The 16,598-nt window shown below is 38.0% G+C and overlaps 1 long non-coding RNA gene across 1 annotated transcript; it reads right to left on the bottom strand.

Annotated features, from left to right (window-relative positions):
- Nucleotides 1-228: 228 nt before the first annotated feature.
- Nucleotides 229-13,910, bottom strand: LOC131219267 (uncharacterized). Its single transcript, XR_009158081.1, has 2 exons — nt 13,672-13,910; nt 229-437 (listed from the first exon to the last, which is right to left on the bottom strand). It is a non-coding gene; the product is annotated as an uncharacterized LOC131219267 (long non-coding RNA).
- Nucleotides 13,911-16,598: the final 2,688 nt, after the last annotated feature.

The raw sequence follows: 16,598 nt of genomic DNA on the forward strand, positions 1-16,598 counted from the left end.
ATTGGATCTGCCTGTTTTTTGGGGCATATGAACATTACCTGTTTGACCAGTTGGATGTCATGCACAGACCAAATAGGCCCCGCTCGACTCCATGTTTTTAGGTCAAGGGAAATTTGGTTATTTCACCATCTATTCATACAGTCAGAAAATCCTTTTGCAAATTTGACATAGTCATGGCTCTTTCTCATAAATCAAGCAATTCAAAGACCTTAAAAAGTTAAAATAAATAAATAAAAATCCCTTATACTCGTATATAGTACTCCGAGAAGATGGTATTTCAAAGTACATTTATACAAGGCATATTGTATCTCTCTAGTTCAATGTTTTAGGTGTAATAGCTGCCAGATTCCTTATTTCAGTTCACATTCTTTTGTTTGGAGGTTGCATCTTGCAACATTAGTTGAAGCTTCAATGCCATCAGCCTGCATTTTTAAGTCCTGCAATAGTAGATTGGACATGGATTTAATACACATTTTGATCTATAAGGAGGAGAATCCTTAGCATACAGAATTATATGCCACTGGAAAAGCCTTAGGAGGCATATTAATTTCTCTAATCCATGGAAAGCCATATGTAGACTTTTTAACTCTTTGTTGATAAATGATAGCATAAAAAGTTATATTTTTTTTTCACAAAATGTTGTGTTAACATAAGATGTTTTTATTTTTTGCATATATGTCACTTCAATGGATCATTCAAGCCATGAAAAGGGCAGAACATACCATGAATATCATATGGGGGAAAATTGGTACAATCTAGTCATCGGATGGGCTACATGCATATGTTGAGTCAGTCATATATGATTTCAACAGTGTGGCTTGCCCAATGAATGGACCATCCTGATTTTCACTCCAAATGATCTCTATCATGCAACCCACCTTTTGCATAGCTAGATCTATTTTATTTTATTTTATTATTATTATTATTATTATTATTAAGGTGAGAAACACACACACACACACTCTTACACCCCTACACAGACATGGATTCTTGAACCCATGACCTAAGAGCTGAAACACATTGTGTTTACCATTGAGCCATGATTAGAGCACCCATAGCTGGAATGTTATACACAGGTGACACATCAATGGAAAGTAAAGATGTTGTATGTTGGGTAAACATAAAATGTAGTATGTGATCATTTCTCTTCTTTGTAAGATTGTTCTATTATTAAAACACAAGATGACTAGGAAACTATTTCCTACACTAGAAAAATAAAATCTTAGGCTTTGCTCATAGTGATATATGTGAGATGAACATTATCATAAGAAGAGAGGAAAAGAGATACTTTATAACCTACATATATAATTTTTCTCGATATATACCCTAGTGTACCTTTAAAAAAATAAAGATGAGACTTCAAAAAATTTAAGATTTACAAAGCAGAAGTAGAAAATCAATTAGGCCAAAAAATTAAAATCCTAAGGTCAAATAGAGGAGTTGAATATTTATCCTTAAAATTCTCGGAGTTCTGCAAAATTCATGGTATTGTCCACCAAGTCACAGCCCTTTATTGACCAAGGTAGCAGAATGCAAAAAAAAAGTTCTTTATAGACATGGTATAAACAATGAGAGTCTCTTAAATTTTAAGTTTTGGAGAGAAGCCCATTAACTGCTTATTACATCTTAAATAAAATACCTCATGCTAAGAATTGTAAGACTTCATAGGAACTATGGAAGTACAAGACTTCAAACCTCTCACACTAAGGTACGGGGTTGTTAAGTGTTTAGACTCACTAACCCTAAAAAGCCCAAGAGAAGATAAGATTTCTAAAGTGCATTTTCATAGAATATGCATAAAATGATAAGGCATCTAAGGTTATTAGTTGTAGAATCTAATAATGATATTCCAATAAACACTGAGTATGTTTGATAAACTGAATAAAAAAATAAGAAATTAATTTAAGTACTAGATCCATTATGTACTGAATTTTAAGTATTGACCTGTGCTGGAATGCCTGTTTGGTAATCTGTCTGGAAAAATTCCTGAATACTGTAATTTAGTACTAAATCTAAAAATTTCTGTTTAATAAAAATGTTTGAAATTTGACAATTTTACCTAATGGGCCTATATCCTAACATGATCTGGAAAAACGGATGGATCAGGTGGATTTCTCACAAACAACACAGTGGGACCCACCTAACTTCGCATAGTAGGAAATTCCTGCAATCGGCTTTCACTGGTAATCAGCTTTTGCTGGCGATCCGTGTCATTAGGGGTCACCAGTAACACCATAGTGGGTGTTGCCCTGAACGTGGGGCCCACCTTCCTGCATGTGATGTACATCTATGCCACCCATCAGTTTTTACAGATTATTTTATGCCATGGTCCAAAAAATGAAGTGTATTCAAATCTCAACTGGACCAAACTGTAGGGTTGAAGTCCACCAATAAAAACTTTTTGTGGGCCACAAGTTTTTCATGGGCCACAAGCTTTGGATCAAGCCGATGTTTGTTGTTTCCCTTCATCCAGGTCTGTGTGACCTCATCAACAGGTTGGATGGCAAAATAACATTACGCTGGGCCCTAGGAAGTTTTTAATGGCGGCAGGCGTTAGATGACCATTGTTTCTTGTGGTGTGGTCCACTTGAGATTTGGATCTGCTTCATCTTTTGGACCGTAGCCTAAAATAAGCTTTTAAAACTTATGGATGGCATGGATATAGAACACATACATCAAGGTGGGCTCCATGGTCAGGGCAACACCTTCTGCCTCAACCTCTGGTTTTGGGGACTTGGATTGGGCAGCGAAGAACACAATTGGTGTGTGTTGACACTTGACATGGCAAATGTGTGTGTGTGTGTGTGTGTGTGTGTGTGTTATATCCACACCATCATCCATTTCATCATATCATTTTAGGGCGTGAACCCAAAAATGAGGCAGATCCCAAGTCAAGCGGACCAAACCACAGAAAACAGTGTGTATTTAACACATACCATTGAACTTGGTGTTTTCACTTCATCCAGGTCCATGTGACCTTATGAACAGGTTGCAAGGCAAATAAACATCATGGTGGGCCCTACAGTCAGGAAAACACCCACTCACGTGTAACCCCAATAACACCTAATACACTCCCTCTCAAATTGGAATGCGGTTGCGTAGCATGTAACACAACACCTTCGTCACTATGTTGACGTGGCAAGGTTCTGTGGGGCCCAACTTGATGTATGTGTTAGATCTAAACCATCCATCCATTTTTTCATATTATTTTAGGTCATGAGCCAAAAAATGAGGCAAATCCAAAGTTCAAGTGGATCACACCACATAAACAAGTGGGGATTGAACACCTACAATTGAAAGCTTCTTGAGAGCCACAGAAGTTTTGGATCAAGCTAATATTTGTGCTTTCCCTTCATCCTGGTCTGTGTGACGTCATGAACAGATTGGATGCCAAATAAACATAATGATGGGCCTTAGGAAGGTTTTAATAGTTATCATCATTGGCCCGCTGCTTTCTGTGGTGTGGTCCACTCGAGCTTTGGCTCAGACCCACTTTTTGGCTCATGCCCTATCATGATTTGACCAAATGGATGAACGGTGTGGATATGAAGCATTCATCATGGTGGGGGCCATAGATCTTTGCCATGTTAAAGCTTTCACGCGAGTCAGTTGAAAAAGGGCAAAGTTGTCATTTAGCAAATATTTCAAGGATATTTTAGTCAAAATAAGAAAATAATAATAATAATAATAATAATAATAATAATAACAACAACAACAACAACAACACAAACACTTACCGCATTCCATCAAAATCACTTGCCGCTTTCAGCGCATACACCACCCTTGAATTAATTCAGTGATTAATTTTCATTAAGGATTTTTAAAGTGTGTTAAACAAACACCCAAAATAGCATATTAAGTGGCTTAAATCTGATTTTAAGATTTCAGTGGCATATTAAGTGGTAAACAAACAGCCCCTATAATAAAATCTAAGGATGCTAGGTTCTATAAGAACTCTTTCTTGTGTATAACTAGAAAGGAGTCAAGTTTTTGTGTATCAGCAATAACACTCAGATACCTTATGACATGGTTGGTCCCAACACAGAGAACATAGAACTCAGAAAGATTAAAAGGATCATGACACATCATCCTTTGGACGCAACTTCTACCTTCTGCTAGTAGAAGGGAATAGAGAAAACAAGAAAAACCATATTAGTACATAACATAAAAAATGATCCCTTAGATCTCAAAATGGTTCCTTCTAGGAGGCATTAAATGATGAGATGGATTCAGTTATGCAAAATGAGTCATAGAAATTAGTAGATCTTCTCTTGTGATCAAAATCAGTAAGCTTTAAATGAATATAAAAAAAAATTAAGACCACAAAAAGGTTTAAGGCCAAAATAGTGGCCAAGGGACGTATACAAAAAGAAAATATTCACTTATTCAACACCTATGCTCCAATAATCAGGATATCTAAATTTCAATTGCTTTAGCATCTAGATATAAACTAAAAATATATCAAATGGATGTAAAGACAATTTATCTTAAAATAGTGATCTTGATGGAGGATTTGGAAGGTTTCATAATTCCAGGACAAGAGTACAAGGTGTGTAAATTGATCAAGTCACTGTAAGGACTTAAACAAACACTTAAATAATGGTATAATTTTTTTTTGATAAAGTGGTCACTTCATATGGTTTTAAAATAAACAAATCTAATAAGTGTTTGTTCTAAATTCTTTATAAATAAAAATAAAAATGAGAGAGTACTCTTATATCTATACGTTGATGATATGTTAATTTTTGCACATATTTTAAAGTACTAAAATATTCTTTTCTTTAATTACCAGTCATTTTATTAAGCAAGCGCCAAGGAATCTCCAAAGTAAGAAACATACAATAAAACAAGCCTAAAATAAAAGAAAATTACATGTTCCATCATCAAAATGTGGCCAGCCCATTCCACCACTTGAAGCTTGGACTTGTCGACACCTCATTAACCTGCATCTGCATATTCCGAAAGCATCTCCCGTTCTTCTCACCCCACAATGTTCAAAGGACAGTCAATAACGCCAATTTCCAGCATGCCCTCCTATTTTCCTTGAGTCCAACCCTATGCCAAGCTTTAAAAAAAAATAAAAATAAATAAATAAAAATAAAAAAAATCATCAACTGACTTCAACATCGCCTATTGGATGTTGAATTTGCTTAGAAATGAATCCCACATCTTATGGGCATAACTGCACTGAAAGAAGAGATGGTCCGCCATTTCCGCATCTTCGTAGCACATCACACAAATATTGGGTTAACACCATTGATCTTTTCTGCAGATTGTCCACAGCCAACACCCTTTTTCCTCCCCACTAGTGAAGCAAACGCCGCCACTTTTGGGGTACCACCATAAGCCCAGACAAAAGACATACAAGCACACCTCTCATCTAATGCTCGAGGCCAGAGCATGTGATACAACGAGCAAACCAAGAAGCAGCCTGAATTCCCCCCCTTCCACACCATTCTATCATACTTTCCCACGTCCTATGAGCAACTCTAGAGGAGGCCCCGGAGCTTCAGAAAGTGCTTAATTTCCTCTTCTACAATATTCCATGGTAATTGGTAGTATTATGTATGCCATATATCTACTAGCCTGAAATTGCTTTCGCAATAAGTAAACTAAATAGATTTACCAATAATTCTAGTATCATTGAAATGCTATTTCTAGAATACTTAGATACTTGAGAAAGCCATTAACTATGGCTTGCACTTTTCCTAGTCTACTTAAAAAGTATAGTGATGGAAGTTAGATCATCAATTTTGCTGAATCTAGGTCTAACAGTGGATAGATTTTTACACTTGAAGAGCTGCCATTGCTTGGGGATTCAAGATGTTGAGTTGCATATCTCACCATACCATGGGATATGAATTCATCGCTTTGGCGGCTAATAGTAAAGAGTCAAAATAGTTGTGAAACCTATTGACGAGGCTTTTGTCACCTATCTCTATCTACTGTGATAGTGAAGCAACACTATCTAAGGTATATAACAAGACCTCTAATGGAAATCTAGACAAAGTAATCTGGAGGCATAGTTATGTGCAACAGCTAGTTGGTGATGGTGCTATTATAATTTAGCATGCACGGTCCATCCAAAACCCAACAAACCTGTTCACCAGGGGACTAACATGAGATCTTGCCACCAGAACATCTACAGTAATGAGACTTAAGCCAATTTTGCATGCATTGGATGAAGGAAAATAGGTTCAATAGACAAAGTACCTCACAGATAGTGGTTAAAGTGGCATTGTAAATTTTCTTATTTCTCTCATGACTATGAATGTACAATATTGAGTACCTGTAATGATTAAAAGGAGGATGAACATTTACTCTTAATAAGGTCTTTTAAGGGTGATATTGTTAGTGGTGTATTCATAAAGACTTACCCATATGTATATGGGAAATGGGGCTGCTTCCTAACGTCCAAGAGTTTTTTATTATCTCATCATGAACTTGAGATTCCAAGGTTGAACATAAGGTTGTTAATGTGTTGCTAAATTTAGAACATATTCCAATTGATAATGTGTTGCTAAATTTAGAACATATTCCAATTGAAAATATGCGTGTGTCATGCATCCCACTGAGTCACAAAGAATACTTAGTTTAAGACCAAGGAGAGACCTTTGGAGAGAAAAGTAGAAAAGTATAAGTCAAAAAGCTTTTTAAAAAAGAAAAAAAAAAGGGCTTATTGAAATAAGTAGCTTTTAGCATTAAGTTACTTTTATGATGATGCTTACCAAACTAACTTAAGTGTAAAAAGTAACTTAATAACTTAAAATAAGTTAAAAAGTAACTTATTTGGTAGTATCCAAAGAAGCCCTTAGTGATAACTAATGTGCCTTTTAGTGAGTGATATAAATTCAAATGGCGGTGGAAAGTTGCAATCAAGACAACAAACACCGTTAAGGGGCATGTATTTATCCATGAAAGGGCCTCAAAGTATCCCTTCTATTCTTCAGTCAAATCTCTCCTGATTTTCCTTATTTTGAGTCTACAAAATTGGTGTTTGATATATCTACAGAAATTTCAAAAAGCAAATAACTTAGGGATATACGCTGCAGAAAGTACATTTAGAGTGAGGTCTTGGTTCTGTACGCCAAAGCCCATATTTCTCAAGGAGAGGAGGCTTATTGTACCTAGGACTTAGATTTTCTGCAAGCCCGCAACTCTCTTACAAATCGGACTAATCATCGATAGGTTGCAAATATTACCTTCAAGATCACGACATTGTAACATGCTTTCAACCCATCTTTAAGTGTGCATTTTTATTTTCTGCCTCTTTCATATGTTTTTCTTTTTCAACATCCACCCTTCCAAATTGTGTGAGGCCCACGGTGGTGCATATATGCCATCCAATCCATGCATTAGACACATCCCTCCCAAAAATATGGCCATTTCAAAACTCAGATGGCCCACAAAATATGAGTTTATAGTCTTTTTGTCCTCATTTTACATTGTTTTGTATGGCATGGCCTTCCTAGGTTATGGATGGGCTTCATTTTAGGCTGTTAGCTAAACATGTGGGTGCGAACAAGATGGACAGAATGGATTTCATAAACACATCATGTTGGGCCCACAGATCAACACTGCCACAATTTACTATAGTGTTGAAACAATGTGATGATACCCCTACATGGACAAAGATGACTTGTATATAGAGAGGGACTATGGTAATAAGAGGTGAAATATAGATAGGGATTGCAGCAAGAAGCTTAGTAAAGAGTGCTTCTTGTAGACATCTCCAAAAATAAGGAATAAGGTTGTCTGGGGGAGGGATATAAGCTAAATACTGCAACAGCTTCATGGTCAGCTTGGGAAGCAGATAAGGCAAGATTAAGCAGAAGTTGAGTTATTTGAGTCATCATTCTTGGGTTAGGATTGATGGTTAGGTGTTAAGTTGGGCAGGTTCAGGCTCGACGACAGATATAGGTGACTTTTATATGTTATAAGGACGTTATAAGTAACTTAGATACTTTAGAAAGTGACTTTATAATAAGAGGTGAAAGTATAGATAGGCATAGGTTGTTGGCAGGTAGAGCAGATTCTTCGGCTGAAGTGATTGGTAATGGTGGGCTGGTTAAGGCCATTTTGGGTGCACTTGAGGATTATATTTTGTGAATTAGAGTGGGGCTGGGAAAAGCCTGAGATGAATAGACAGGTTCGGGTTGAGAGGGTACAGAATGTAGATAGTTTAGGACAGCTTAATGGGACAGATTCTGGGCATAGTAAAAAAAAAACCCGGTAACTCGACTCAACTCAATGTCTAGCCAGGTGGGGTCAACTCAAAGACTTGATCAAGTCTATAAATGACTTGACTCAATATTTTGTAACAAAATTTAAATACCAGGGATTTTAATAAATATTTACAGTATAGTTTTAGTCAACTGGTTTTACACATTGGTCCTCAATAGATGTTGGGGTTTCAATCTTCCCTCCACCATCTTCATATTTTATTTAAAAAGTGCTACTAGGAGAGTTACCCGGCTGAGTAAGTACGAGTCACTTCAAGTTGAGTTCACGAGTCAACTCGGCAAGTCTCTCTAAAACTCGGCAAAGTCAATCTCAGAATCAAGCTTCTCAATAACTTGGCTTGAAATCTCACCGAGTTAAGTCACGAGCTCTATAACTATGATTTTGGGAGAGTTTCTCACCAGATGTTGGATTATGACAATGCATATTTGAGCTGGGTTTTCAAGGAAGAAACAAATTAAGTGGGGTCGTTTATGGATAATTGGGCTGCAATTGACAGGGTTTTGAAGAGATGGGGATCTATGAGCATGAATTAGGGCTGTAATGTGCCAGGGATGGCTTGGTAATGGAGGTTTGAGGTTCCATTGGAAGTAGGATTTGAAAAGAGGATACAGGATGTTGTTGGGGGATTTATGGCGAATCATGGGCAGCAATTAGGGTTTAGATGTGGGAACATGACTGAGTTAGGATTTGGGATTGGTGAGATTAGGGTTCATGAATTGGGATAGATTTCGGGTTTACAGTTATAGGTAGGGGCTTGATTTGTTTAGGAATGTAATTAGGGTGACGAATTAGTGTTTTGGGGGTTCACAGTTGGGAGACTTTCAATTGGGGAAAGTTGGGAAACTAGAGTCAGGGCTAGGATAAGGTCAAATTGGATAGATTTGATGGTTGGGCTAAGAAAAAGAAGAAAGAAGAAAAGGGGGGAAAAAAAACAAGACATTTGAAAACACAAAAGTTCTGGCGTGGACACCACACTTACATGGAAATGAGGTCAAAGCTGTTTGGCAATGAAAGGTTTCATGGAAATGTGATTTCCACAAGACTCATCTTCCATGGAACTGTGCCATTTTTTCCTCCACAGGACTTTCAATTTCTGGTTTCCTTGTTTCCAGGGATATCTTCTCTCCTTCCCATCTCCATTCCCCTACTCCTCTTGCTTAACCCCAATTGTCAAATGGCATATATTCTCCCATCTTCTGGGCATTCTTATTCCCAGCTGTTCTTCTCAACACCCTCCGCCACCCCAAAAAAAAAACAGCAGTTATTTTTAGCAGATTGCTAGCTGATTATTGGATCCAATCCATTTGTTTGATAAGCCCCCACTATCAATAGTCAACCTCCTCAAAACGATCCAATTATCGTAGACGTCCAATGCAACTCTTCTATTAGCAACCATTGTTGCATGTTCATGCAAGTAGGCGTAATGGTTACTAGCAGGGCTGTCAACAGGCCAGGCCTGGGGTGGATCTCAGCCCGGATTTTGAACTGTCCCGGCCCTATTCAAAATTCTGATTTTTCAGGCCCAAGCCCAGCCCATTAACACACCTAGTTACTAGATCCAAACCATTGGATTGGTAGGCCCCAGTGTAGATGATAGAACTCCTTCAATCTTGATATTATAATTATCCTAGCCCTTTCAAGGGAAGGCCTCTTTTTTCACTCATTGCTCTAGCACCCAATTTTGTTTCCATCTGAAATACCATACCAAACAGAAGAAAAGAGAAGGATCACATTTCCATGGAATTGCAACTTTCAAAACAAACAGTACAAGCATGTTTTCATTTCCATGCATTTCCTAGAAACAAAAATCTGATTCCCTGACTTTCTTCCATGTTCCCAAACATGTCCTCAGGAAAGAACTTGCTCCTGGCCCACTACCAAACAGAGAGAGAAACAAGTGGGATTGAATAACTTGTTCCCGATCCACTACCAAACAGAGAAAGAAACAAGTGGGATTGAATTCAATTGAAGAAGATATGCATACGAAGCCAACTTCTAAGCCTGTTCTGCCTTGAAATTTCCACAAACTTGATAATAGGAGCCCAAATAATGGGTTCTGGATGCAATTTCAACAGTCCTCAGGTTGATTCAATTAAAAAAAGAAGAAGAAAACCTACCAATTAAGATTAACAGGGACTGTGGGAAGACAAAACAGCCTTCTTGGGGCGAGAACCCACTGGAGCAAACATGGTAATCCCCTCCTGTAATCTAAAAGAGGACACAGAGACCAATCGAGGAGTTTTGTTTAATAAAAAAACCTCCTTGTCTTTTGGTCCATAAGTATGGATATGTACATATAGCTATGGCATATAAGAATCCTATTTGATGTAAAAAGCCAAGAGTCAATTCCTAATAGTCCACATAAAAGAATCCTATTTGATGTGCAAAGCCAAAGCTCAGTTGCTATTAAGACCACATATAAGAATCCTATTTGATGTAAAAAAGCAAAGGGTCAATTCCTATTAGCCCAAATATATGTTTCCATACTTAATTCAGGTTAGCATGCCAATGGAGTGTTATGCGATCATTACATGCTTTTGTTTTTCGAAAGTTGCAATCATTACATACTTATAAATTTTAAAGGAAAAGGGTTACAAAGACAGCTACTCAACTAGCTATGCTAGATAGGGCAAAGTGTTGAGTAGTTAGAAAACAACATGAGCTGGGAATTTGCTTCATAGAGAGTAGTCCCAACAGGAGATATGGAAGCAGAGTGAGAAGGTTCAGTCATGTGCAACCAAGACCAAAGACAGTTCCTCCTACAAGGGGAACACTGATTAGGTTGATAAGGATTGATGGGCCTGATGATAAGGCTGAACAGGAAACCTAAAAGGTCTTTGATTGAGGCGGTGGGAAGAGGAGAGGAATGAAGGTTTGTTCACTTACCAAGGTTAGGGCCTTAGGATTAATTGGTGAAACAAGAGTTGTAAAGCTAACCCCCAAATAGTTGAGACAAGGCTTTGATGATGATGGTGGTGATAATCATGATAATGTAATCTAAGCTAGCCAGTTGAGTTGTACAGAAAAGGAGAAAAAGAAAGACTAAACAAACAAACCAAAGTAAAAGAGCTCGCTAAGGACCCTAGTGTGTACAACCGTATGGCCTGTTAGGGCTGTAAGGTTGTCCAAGACCCTTTTATGGCATATGGTTTGCTTGGAAAAGCACTGTAACTTGCGGGCCTCACGGTCCAACCACTTGATAATCTAGGCCACCCAATTGAATTTGTGGGCCCCACAATCCAGTTAGACCCTTGATTTTGTCCAGATCAATAACACTGGGAAGAGTCTAATCTTCAAGCAGAAGCCATAATTGGTTTGATCTTCACTTAGAAACCCTCCTCAACCAGGCTACACCGGGGCAATCTTGAAACCTTTGATTATCGGATGGCCTTATATCAAAGATCAAGTCCCCTTGAGTTTGAAACCTAAACATCGCATCGCCAGGTCCACCAAAACATTCTGAAAACAGGAAATCTGTTCCAAATTGGATGCAGTCTAGGCATAAAACCACTTCATTTTGTGAATGAGGAAACTTCATTGATTAGAAAGAAGAAGATTGCAAAAGCTAAAGGTGGGTCAAACAGAGTGGCAAGTGGCGCTCTCTTCATTGATTAGATCAGCATCTTCATTTACCTCTCTCCAAACATGAAAGAAAGATGTATGCAAAGAAGGGAAAATGTTCATGATGGCCTAATAATGAAAGAGAGCCTCCATTGTCCAAAATCAGTTATCAAGTTCTACCTGATGTCATTAAAGTATCCCCTTCTCAAAAATAAAATAAAATAAAATAAACGACAAGAACATTTGATGTATGACACAAACTCCTTCTTGAATGGAAGCTTAATTCTTGGTGCCCCAAATTCCTCTTTTTACCAAAGCAAAGTTCTCCCAGCTTACAGAACGTTTCTCCTTATTGTTGAAGATCCTACCTTATCGTTGAAGATCCTACAATTCATTTGCTTCCAAATACCCAAAATAATTGTAAATTACATCCTCCCACCAAAACTGTCCTACCTTCCATCCTAAGCAAGGTCCTAGTCGTTTCCATTAACACCCAAAGAATAAGGGACAAAAAATTGACTCCATAAAGTCTTCGTAATCAAGAAATATGTCCTCATCAAACAACTTATCCGCATCCCAATACATAAAGAAAATACTTGGGAAGGATTGATTTCACCGCTGAAGGTCCTCAAGCATGAGAATACCATTGGATAAGAAAATTATCTGAAGAAACACCGAGGCAAAAAGGGTTAAGACGAGAAAGTTACGTCAGAAGTCCATTTCCAATTTCTAGAATCCAGCGTGCCTATATCAATGCAAACATCCTCGATGACCCTTGTAAGGTACTCAAAGAGATCAGTTTCTTCATCTCAGATACTGCAAAAGTATATCAGAATCCAGACTCCACCTTTCCTCTAGAATATCATAACATTCTTCAACCTATGGCATCCTGCCTAATAAGAATGCCAAACAAGCTAAGGAGCTTTTCCACAGGGAAGCCCTGAACTACTGTGATGCCAAAATAAGCTAGGCAGAAACTACACTCATCCTCAGTCTATTGTTAAAAAATTACCAGTTGACAATACTTCCAACTACATTGTAGGTTAGGGTATGAGATAGGGCCCAAGGGTGCCCAGGGAGAGAGTTTGGATAAGGACGAGACATGGTAAGGACAAGCACACGAGGAGGAAACAGCATAAAAGTGATGACTAGGGACTAGGGAGGATGGAATTCTTTTTTTTTTGGAGCAGCGAAGGCTAGGAAAGGAGTAAAGGAGAGGCTGAGCAATAGAAGGAGATGACATGAAAATTACAATGATGATCAAAAGATGGAGTCCCATGGATTCAATAAGCCCTACCAAAAATGGATTTATCATGGATTCCCTTTTTAGGGGATGTTGTTTGGATAACAAGTGCAATTCTCATATTCCTCTAACGAGTTTCACATCATTTCTTGTGCATGAGAATTTGACTATGGAAAAAGCTGTTGATTGCTATTTCCAATCTTACTAATTTTTTTCCCTATCAAAACAATGGAAAAGGTTCAAAAAATGGGAAACTCTTGAGTTCTCTTTTCTTTTCCCACAATCCAAACAGGCCCTAAAGGGGGTGCAGAGGAATGGGAGGAATATTGCTGGGATTTAGAACTGCCAGAGAGAGTTGAATTTTGGACTGGGAGATAAGAAAATACATTTCTTGTGCATTATCAAGGGGTATATCAATAGCAGAAATCCCTTGAGTCAATCCAAGGTGCGATAGGGTTTAGGATCCAACACAACTATGAATCAACATCAAGTAATCTCACACTACAAATTCACAAAAACCATGAATCGAAAACCTAAGAATTTCAGTTTTTCCACAATACGGCTACCTAAATCCCATCAAAAGGTTCCAAGTAAGATAATCCCATACAAACGAGAGTCGATACCGATAACAGATGGCGACCGAACCTCATCAGCTTGTGATTTCCATGACGTTATTCGCCTTGGGAGCGTAGAGAGAATAGACAACTGCCTGCCTCTTTGAGAACTCGAGCTGGGACTCGCCGTCGAAGATCACCGCAGAGATTGAAGAAGGGTCGGAGAGATAGCGGTTTTGGCAGAAATCGGATTGCGTACTGAGTTAAACTCTATTGGGCCCACCGTGAATGTCTATGGTCTATCTATGCCGTCCATCCGTTTTTCCCATCTTATTTTAGAGGTTTAAACCAAGATTTAAGCACAACCAAAGATCAAGAGGACCCTACCATTGGAAACAGTTGGAATAATGATTTCCACCGTTGAAACCTTTTTAGGGCCACAGTGATGTTTATTTCTCATCCAACCTGTTCGTAAGATTACGAAAACATGGATGAAGGGAAAACACAAATAAAAGCTTGATCCAAAATTTATGTAGTCCCTAAGAAATTTTCAATGGTAGATGTTCAATTCAAACAGTTTCCTGTGGTGTGGTCCACTTGAGGTTTAGATGCACTTTATTTTTAGGCTCAAGCCATAAAATTATTTCGTAAAATGGACAGATGGAGTGGATAAAATACATAAATCACAGTGGACCCCACAGAGTTTACTCAGTACGCTCATCGTACTTGAGTTAACCAGTACGCAATCCGCTTCGGTTTTGGCGGGAGAAATTTAGGACCGTGGACCCAACTTTTATCCATCTGTTTTTACGAAACAATACAAACTTTGATTGGGAACTTGGACCTGCACGTACGGACAGCGATTTTTAGGACGAAAAAACCCCTCGCTTCCTTTCGAAGACGGTACGAACGGCTCAAAAGATATCAAAGTTACATGGCCCCACAGCTATGTATTTATTATATCCACAACGTTCATCCATATTTTGAGATCATTTCGGAGCATTATCCAAAAAAAAAAAAAAATCATATACAAAGATCAACTGGATCACACCACAAAGAGCAGCGGGAAAATTGATATTCACCGTTAAATATTTTGTAGGGCCCACCATAACATTTATTTTCCATCCAATCTTTCATAAGGTCACGGAGGCCTGGATGAAGAGGAAAAACAAATTTTATAATGATCCAAAACTTCTGTAACCCCTAAAAGGGTTTCACTGGTAGATGTACAATTCCCCACTGCCTTTTAAAGTGTGGTCCACTTGATAGTTAGATTTGTCTTATTTTTAGTCTCAAGCCTTAATATGAGCTCACCCAATAGATGGACGGTTTGGATATAACACAGACCTCATGATGGGACCCACAAAAGCAATGAAAATTCCACGGCTGGAAAAAAAAAAAAAAAAAGAGACTGCCGTGGCCGGTATGGCTGTAGCTACGGTTATAATCTGTAGCTATATGCCTTTTGTCTCCGATTCCAATGATAGGCCTATGGCTACGGATTATAACCGTAGCTATAGCCATATCCTGTGCACTTTTTTTAAAAAATTCATTTTTAATTTTTTTTTTTACATAGAAAAATTTATTCTACCTACATTTTTCTCTAACACATATTTATATAAATATGTATATATAAGCGAGTTTAAATGCACATGCAACTGCCATAAGTTTGTATCATCATAGATTTCTTAAAATTTTAAAACTTCTATAGAAATCTGATGTAGTTTTTCCATATTGCTTCAATATGTTATCATCCACATGTTCCTGGTGAATAACCAAAAAAGTATTCTTTGGGTTCTTATTGCAGTACACTAGTTCTACCAGGTGTTTCGTTATGAAACAAATCGATCCAGTTCTCATTGCAGTGCACTAGTTCTTGTTGTAAGTGAGTCGTTGCTTCACCTGTTATCTCCTTCTACGATATGTTGTTGTTGTCCCTTTGTGCTAAATGTTACCTAGTCATCTCTGCCTTGGTGCTGGCTGCACATTCAGTAAAGTCTACTATTTGTGTGTCACTGTATGAACATCATGCTGGTTAGATGATCCTATCCATCCAAATGTTGACCAAATGGTACAACTAGGGTATGCTCAGTTGGAACTTCAGGACAGAAGACCTTTTCAGAAATCCTCTACTGCTATCAACTTCATGATAGTACATAGCCTTTGTTAAATGCCATTTGGCTACAAGGGGAAGTGCTTCTCAGGCACTCCATTGAATCTGCAGTAGGCTTGAATCAAGACCGCACATTTCCACCGTCCACAAATCCATGTTAACACCTAAGCAGAAATGAAAAAAGAAAAGAAAATCTTCAAAAGAGTAGATGAAGACAACACCTAACCAAATTCTGCAACCAACAACAATACCTGGCCTTGATAGTGAATTATGTAGATAGAAACCTTGTACTGTACTGATTTTTTGAAGCATGAATAGTGATTTATGTTAAATAACATGTTTTTATCATTTTTCAGTTATTTGCATCTGGAGAACTTGTATCATGGAGGAATTTTGGAAAGTAGAAATTGAGGGGGGCAAGCATGAAATTGAGTGGGCCAAACTGGAAATTGAGCAGGCCAAATTGAGATGGCTTTCTAAGGTAGGTGGGGCATATGTTCTAGACCCATCTGATGAATGGTTGGCATCTCCCACGTGTTTCATCACAGTGGAGGAGGAATCATGTGATGATTATAGCACACATCTTTCGATGGTATAAACCGTCTTTCATCTCAAATAAATAAAGCACATAGTTCATTAATTCAGATTGTTGGTTTGTTGTGTCCAACGGTGGATAGAGCAGGTCCCAGAAAACTTGTCATTTGAACATCCCAGTTACCAATATCTAGACCTTTATTTTTTTCAGTTGAATGTGAACTGTCTGTGGTAAACCAAAACGGAAAAGCTAATACCATCCTATCACGTAAAATTTTGACACGTAGTCCAATTTGGCCCGCTCAATTTTCAATTTGTCCAGCTCAATTTCAAGTTTGTCCCACTCAAT

Source organism: Magnolia sinica, chromosome 11 (assembly GCF_029962835.1).
Source record: "Magnolia sinica isolate HGM2019 chromosome 11, MsV1, whole genome shotgun sequence".
Classification (NCBI taxonomy): Eukaryota; Viridiplantae; Streptophyta; class Magnoliopsida; order Magnoliales; family Magnoliaceae; genus Magnolia; species Magnolia sinica.